General features: G+C 38.8%; 1 long non-coding RNA gene across 1 annotated transcript; it reads left to right on the forward strand.

The window, feature by feature from the left end:
• The first annotated feature begins 273 nt into the window (after window positions 1-273).
• Window positions 274-1,786, forward strand: LOC127987728 (uncharacterized). Its single transcript, XR_008161355.1, has 3 exons — window positions 274-329; window positions 458-522; window positions 1,155-1,786. It is a non-coding gene; the product is annotated as an uncharacterized LOC127987728 (long non-coding RNA).
• Window positions 1,787-7,955: the final 6,169 nt, after the last annotated feature.

Here is a 7,955-nt window from a genome sequence, read left to right on the forward strand (position 1 = left end):
CTTCACATTTTGATGCAAAAACAGGGTGATTTTATATGTGTGTGTATATATATAATATGTATGTATATGTTAATATTTTATTGAAACCATTGATGTCCCTCTTTGCAGAACTCAAACTAACTGGAGTTAAGGACACACAAGTCTGCTTGTGTGAGGAGGTGGTTTTCTCAGCTTCTTCTGAAGAGAGGGAAAGATCGTTTATGGCAAGTAAACTTCATAATTTCATGTTATCAGTTGTTGTTGTGTTTTACTAAGAATAAAATAATGTTTGCTTTTGTAGATGTTAAAAGCCAGAGACATGGGAGAGCATCATTCCTTTGAGATTTTATGTAAGTTATTTTTAGAAAATACATTTTTCTGTTGTCTCCTGCCAGTTTACTTCACATTTTGATGCAACAACAGTGTGATTACGTGCTCATTTCATTAAGACCATTGATGTCTGTGTTTTTTATTGCAGAAATCAAACCAACTTTGGAGTTGTCTGATTTGGAGAGTCATTATTCTTGGTCTTCGCTCTTAGAGGTAAGGTTCACACAAAAAATCATTTACTTGCCCTCAAGTCATTCCAAACCTATAAGACTTTTGTCTGTCTTTACAACATAAATTAATATATTTTTAGTTTTCTCATAATATTTGTTAATCCATTTATAGTTTAGATAATCAGTATTTTCAAGCTTCATAAATATAGAGTTATTGTAGAAGTAAATTCTGATATTTATATATGAATACATCTTAAATTATATGATAGCAAACATGTATGTTCAAAATAAAATACTGGTCTCCCAGACCAGCAATGGAGGACACAAAAAGAGAATATTAAATATATTCATATGTTTTCCAAAAAATGAGCAGAGTTTGTATGAGTCTGGAAAAACATGGGGAGAGTAAATTATGAACATTTTAATTATTTGGTGAACTAACACCAAATTATTTGGTGAACTATTGTTTATTCAAACAATATCGCATGTCCTCACACTAGTGCTGCCATTATAGCATTCTGGAGCGCTGTGGTGGACTGAGACATTAAATAACGGCACAAAGTGTTGAAACTTTAAAACCGATTATTTACCTATCCTTACGGATGTGAATACACCTCTTCCTGAAAATGGATAGTTTAATTAAATGTTAAATTTTTTCAAATGTGTTTCTCTTAGGCCACTGATGAAGAGCAGGCGGTGACTGGGATGAATGCTGGTCAGAGAGGAGAATCTTCTTTCCCCTAAACTGATGCAGCGGTGGTTTTAAAGGAGGACGCTGCCCTGGATGATGTAGAAGATGTCAGATGCTGTGCTGATGGGGCTTCTTCATGATTACATCAGTTATGCTAAAGAGATCATGAAAATTGACCGTGATGCATGATCTGTATTCATGGACTATGAAACAAACTGTAAGTGTATAATTTGTTAAAAAAAAAAAAAGTTAAATGCTTTTTCTGTGTTGTTTAGTAGAAGAGTTTACACTCTGTCATTCATACACCTGCTCGCATTCTTTCACACACACACACACACACACACACACATGCGTCTGTAAAATGTTATAATATCAAAGTTAATGTTGTGATTTATTTGTGTACTGTCATGCCAGAATAGTTGGAAAAAACCTAACTAATTGTACATTTATTGTATGTGTTTTTGTATATTTTTATACAATATATACAATTGAACAAAGTCCAATTTGATCTTAAGTTATATTCATCAAATGTTCAATGCTTTGTTTATGAACTCTGTAGCTGTTAATGCCATCCTTTTCTGCATTTCTTCTAACATGTTACTTTTTGACTTTTCTCTTGTTTTTAATAAATATTTTCCTTTTGATAATTATTATTTGTGTTTAAAAGTGATATTTAAAATGAACAACATTTGTAGGTTTAATGCCTAGCTCAATTTGGGTTAATTTTAACATAGAAATGCATTGTTTCCACACATGGCTGCACTCTGCGAGTTTATTTTCTGCCAGCAGGAGGCGCTAAGAGCGGGAGAGGTAGGTTTCTCCGGTAACGGCTGCAGAGCGGTGGTGAGCTCACAAACGCTGCCTTATCAAGCACATGCGAAATGATATCGAACATTTTCTACAGTAGTTTTCCTTCTGAAATACAGTGATAAAAAACACCCGCTCTGGTTTTTGAAACCCTGCAATATAGTCATTTTAAACCATAAAAAAGGCAACCCAGCAGGCTGGGTTAAATATGATAACCAAACTGGTTGGGTTAAAATAACCCAGCACTGGGTTCGTCCCTTTTTGACCCAGCGCTGGGTTGTCAAAATAACCCAAATTGGGTTGTTTTCAACCCAGCAGTTTTTAGAGAGTAAACAAGCTACAGGTACAGTAGTCCAAATTGAGTGGCTAGAGTCCTTACAAGGTCAAGAAAATATGATAATATTACCATATTATATGATAAATTTTACTCACTGCACTGACTACCTGTTAAGTTCCATATCAGCTACAAATTATCATTACTTACCTATAAGGCCCTAAATGGTTTAGCTCCTGTGTACCCAACTAGCCTTCTACCACACTACAATCCATCATGCTCCCTAAGGTCACAAAATGCTGGACTTTTGGTAGTTCCTCTGCACTTAAAGGGTTAGTTCACCCAAATAGCAAAATTATGTCATTAATAACTTACGCTCGTTGTTCCAGACCCGTAAGACCTCAGTTTTTTTTTTGGAACAAAGTTGAAAATATTTCAGATATAGTCCGAGAGCTCTCAGTCTCTCCATTGAAGCTGTCTGAACGGTATACTGTCCATGTCCAGAAAGGAAAAAAAACATAATCAAAGTAGTCTATGTGACATCAGAGGGTCAGTTATAATTTTTTTATGCATCAAAAATACATTTTGGTCCAAAAATAGCAAAAACGGTGACTTTATTCAGCATTGTCTTCTCTTCCCTGTCTGTTGTGAGTGAGAGTTCAAAACAAAGCAGTTTGTGATATCCGGTTCGCGAAAGAATCACTTGATGTAACAGGATCTTTTTGAACCAGTTCACTAAATCAAATTTAATCGTTTTAAACGGTTCGCGTCTCCAATACCTATTAATCCACAAATTACTTAAGCTGTTAACTTTTTTTTTTTTAATGTTGCTTACACTTCGAGTTCAAACAAACCAATATCCTGGACTAATTCATGTACTCAAACAGTAAACTGACTGAACTGCTGTGAAAAGAGAATTGAAGATGAACATCGAGCCGAACCAGATAACGAACAACAGACTGACTCATTTTCGTTATTAATGACATAATTAAGTAATTTGGGTGAAGTTATTAATGTAAGTTAAGTTATTAAGTTATTAATGACATAATTTTGCTATTTGGGTGAACTAACCCTTTAACATTCTAAAATGACAAAATGTACTGCAAGGCATTTTATATCCAGTAGAGGGCGAAATGGTGTAACATACTGACTGTAGGCTATCCAGGCAACTAACAATATATAGTTTATAATTGGCAAAGTGAGGGCTCAAGACAATGCAAGAAAGGATGAAAGCCAGAATCAAAAACGATCCAAGTCTGTTAAAAGTATGGTAGAGGTAAAGCGATTATCTGGCAATATCTGTGAACTACAAGACTATATGTAAACTCTAATGCCATATGCAATTGTAAAATGATAGGATGCGCATACGTCCACCTCGTGTCCACCAAATACAACTTTTTTCTTTTCTTTGAACAATTAAATTTTGGGCTAAATGTGTGTTGTAACGCAAGCATTACTGAACATGTACAGAGTAAAATATCAATAAAAATTGATTAGTTATGCATTACACTACTGCGGTAAAGCAAAAAGTAATATGTTACTGTAATTCAATTCAATTCAAGTTTATTTGTATAGCACTTTTTACAATACGAATCGTTACAAAGCAACTTTACAGAAAATTATGTTTCTACAATATTTAGTAGTAGCTTATGGTGTTGTCTGTCAATTTGTGCACGTTTGACATGATTTTTAGAAATAATTTTTTTTTTTTTATAAAAGACGTAGTCAGCTAGACGATGAACATTATTAATATTATTAATTAATAATTGTTATATGATGCAGTCACACTTGTAGCAATATTTGTTAGTTCTGTTTGTTGATTCAGGGTTAGCATTATCTGAGGTCCTCTGAGGGTCAGCATCATCTCTTCTCAGGTGTTCTGGATCCAGACTGGAGCTTGTGTAAATCCTAGTTACCACGGGATGTAAATCCTGTGGCAAAAAATAGAAACAAAATAGAGACATCATTAGCATAGCTGCTGATCCAACAAAGTAAAATTAGTTTAACCCAAGCTAATGAATAAAAATGCACCTTTGATCAGATGCAACTACACTCATAATTTAAAAGATACATTATTCAAATGCTTGGCGAAAGAGATGTGTTTTTAATCTAGATTTAAACAGAGAGAGTGTGTCTGAACCCCGAACATTATCAGGAAGGCTATTCCAGAGTTTGGGAGCCAAATGTGAAAAAGCTCTACCTCCTTTAGTGGACTTTGCTATCCTAGGAACTACCAAAAGTCCAGCGTTTTGTGACCTTAGGGTGCGTGATGGGTTGTAGATTGGTAGAAGGCTACTTAGGTACACAGGAGCTAAACCATTTAGGGCCTTATAGGTAAGTAATGATAATTTGTAACTGATACGGAACTTAACAGGTAGCCAGTGCAGAGACTGTAAAATTGGGGTAATATGATCATATTTTCTTGACCTGGTAAGGACTCTAGCTGCTGCATTTTGGACTACCTGTAGCTTGTTTATTGACGAAGCAGGACAACCACCTAGAAGTGCATTACAATAGTCCAGTCTAGAGGTCATAAATGCATGAACTAGCTTTTCTTGATCAGAAACAGATAACATGTTTCGTAGCTTGGCAATATTTCTAAGATGGAAGAATGCAGTTTTTGTAACATTGGAAATATGATTTTCAAAAGACAAATTGCTGTCTAATATGACACCCAGATTTCTGACTGTAGAGGAAGTAACAGTACATCCGTCTAATTGCAAATTGTAATCTACAAGATTCTGTGTAGTGTTTTTTGGTCCAATAATTAATATCTCTGTCTTATCCGAATTTAAATGGAGAAAATTATTTGTCATCCAATCTTTTACATTTTTAACACACTCTGTTAGCTTAGATAATTGAGAAGTTACATCTGGTCTCGTTGAGATATATAGCTGAGTATCATCAGCATAACAGTGGAAGCTAATTCTGTATTTTCTAATAATATTACCAAGGGGCAACATGTATATTGAAAATAGAAGGGGACCTAGGACGGATCCTTGTGGCACTCCATATTTTACTGATGATAATTGAGATAACATCCCATTTAAGTAAACAAAATGGTAGCGATCGGACAGGTAGGATCTAAACAATCTTAGAGCCTGCCCTTGAATACCTGTATAGTTTTGTAATCTATCTATGAGTATGTCATGATCTATGGTGTCGAACGCAGCACTAAGATCAAGTAAGACTAGAAATGAGATGCAGCCTTGATCTGACGCAAGGAGCAGGTCATTTTAACAAGTGCAGTTTCTGTGCTATGGTGGGGCCTGAAACCTGACTGAAATTCTTCATACAAATCATTTTTATGCAGGAAGGTGCTCAATTGAGCAGACACAACTTTTTCTAAAATTTTTGACATAAATGGAAGATTTGAAATAGGCCTATAATTTGCCAGTACACAAGGATCTAGTTTTGGTTTCTTAATAAGAGGCTTGATAACCGCCAGCTTGAATGGTTTTGGGACATGACCTAAAGATAACGACGAGTTAATGATATTGAGAAGCGGTTCTTCGGCTACAGGTAACAACTCTTTCAGTAATTTAGTGGGTACAGGATCTAATAAACATGTTAGATACAGTGATAAGTTTATTTAGCTCTTCCTGTCCTATGGTTGTAAAGCACTGCAGTTTATCTTTGGGTGCGATGGATGAAACTGAAGTGTTAGACGCTGTAGAATCTACATTCGCTACTGTATTTCTAATGTTATCTATTTTATCAGTGAAGAAATTCATAAAGTCATTACTATTTAACGTTGGTGGAATATTTGAATCAGGTGGTGTCTGGTAATTTGTTAATTTAGCCACTGTGCTAAATAAAAACCTTGTATTGTTTTGGTTATTTTCAATGAGTTTGTGTATATGCTCTGCCCTAGCAGTTTTTAGAGCCTGTCTATAGCTGGACATACTGTTTTTCCATGCAATTCTAAAAACTTCCAAGTTAGTTTTTCTCCATTTGCGTTCAAGACTATGAGTTTCTATCTTGAGAGAGTGAGTATTACTGTTATACCATGGCACAGTACGTTTTTCTCTAACCTTTTTCCATTTGATGGGGGCAACATTTTCTAATGTATTAGAGAAAATAGTGCCCATGTTGTCAGTCATTTCGTCTAATTCATGTGTATTTTTGGGTACAAATAGCAGTTGAGATAGATAAGGCAGGTTATTTGCGAATCTTTCTTTGGTGGCTGGAACAATAGTTCTACCCAGACGGTAATGCTGAGACATATAGTTAATGTTTCTTCCCCAGCCACCGATCAGGAGAGAAGCAATCGGTTTGAGGAAACCCGCCTGGTCGTGTTTCGCGGGACCAGGGGAGGTCGCCGAGGAGGGAGTGGGCGAGAGGAGGCTCAGCATTGGTCTCCACCATGGCCCCCCTTCGACTCTGGGCTCATGTGGGAGGGATAAGAGCCGCCGTCTCACCATGGCGGATGGAGAAAGCCAGCGCCACTGCCCATGATGGCCACAGGTCCAGTGCCACTGCACAAGATGGCCGCCACCCCAGCGCCACGAGGCAAGATGGAAGCCAGCCCCGCGCCAAAGCACAAGATGGCTGCCAACCCAGCACCGCTGCAGTGCATGGCCACCAACACCGCACCACGAGGCAAGATAGAAGCCAGCCTCACACCACAGTACAAGATGGCCGCCAGCTCAGCGCCACGAGGCAACATGGCCACCAACTCAGCACCACAAAGCAAGATGGCCGCCAGGCCAGCGCCACAGCACAAGATAGATGCCAACCCAGCTCCATGAGGCAATATGGACGCCAGCTCAGTGCCAACGCCCAAGATGGCCGCTGACTCATTCTTGGATTATTTCTCCACGCTGTCAAAGATCCTAGAAATTCCCAAGACTGTTCACGTCACGGCTGCTGAGCCAGCGCCACAACCCAAGATGGCCGCCCATCCAGCTCCACCGCACAAGATGGCTGCCAGCCCAGTGCCACAGCGCAAGATGGCCACTCACCCAGTGCCAATGCCCAAGTTGGCCACCGGTCATGGCCCAAGATGGCTGCTTGCCCAATGCCGCTGCACAGGATGACAGTCACAGCTGACCCTCTGGAGTCGAGTCAGGTTCCAGTGGACCCTCCTGAGTTGAGTCAGGTTCCAGTGGACCCTCCAGAGTCGAGTCAGGTTCCAGTGGACCCTCCAGAGTCGAGTCAGGTTCCTGTTGACCCCCCAGAGTCGAGTCAGGTTCCAGTTAACCCACCGTTTTTCTTTTCTGGTCCTCCATCCCTCCCCCTGAGCCGCCACCTGTCCGCCTCCCTCCTGGTCTCTGTTTTGTGTCTTGTCGTGGGAGCTGCTCCGTAGAGGGGGGGTACTGTCTGGGTTGTGTTCCCTGGTTTTCCACTAGATGTCCTCCTTTCCCACGGTGTCTGTCACTTTATGAACTGTCTGTACCCTTATTTGGTCACCTTCCTCCTTGTTTGGGTTAATTGATTATTCCCCACCTGTCTCCAGTTCCCTCATTACCTTCTTTAACGGAAACAGGTCCATTTAGCTCAAAGGGAATCATTTAATAATTTTAAGGGAATTTGAACAGAATCACTGTTTCACGGCTCATCACGAGACGCCCTGCCATTCACTGAACAAGCCGTTTAACATCAAATCTGCGCTGGATATTGATATCCAAAGTATAGTGAAAACACTATAAATTAGCACAGTAACAAGATCGGCAGTTTAAGACATTAACTTGTAAGCACAAAA

Source organism: Carassius gibelio, chromosome A5 (assembly GCF_023724105.1).
Source record: "Carassius gibelio isolate Cgi1373 ecotype wild population from Czech Republic chromosome A5, carGib1.2-hapl.c, whole genome shotgun sequence".
Lineage (NCBI taxonomy): Eukaryota > Metazoa > Chordata > Actinopteri > Cypriniformes > Cyprinidae > Carassius > Carassius gibelio.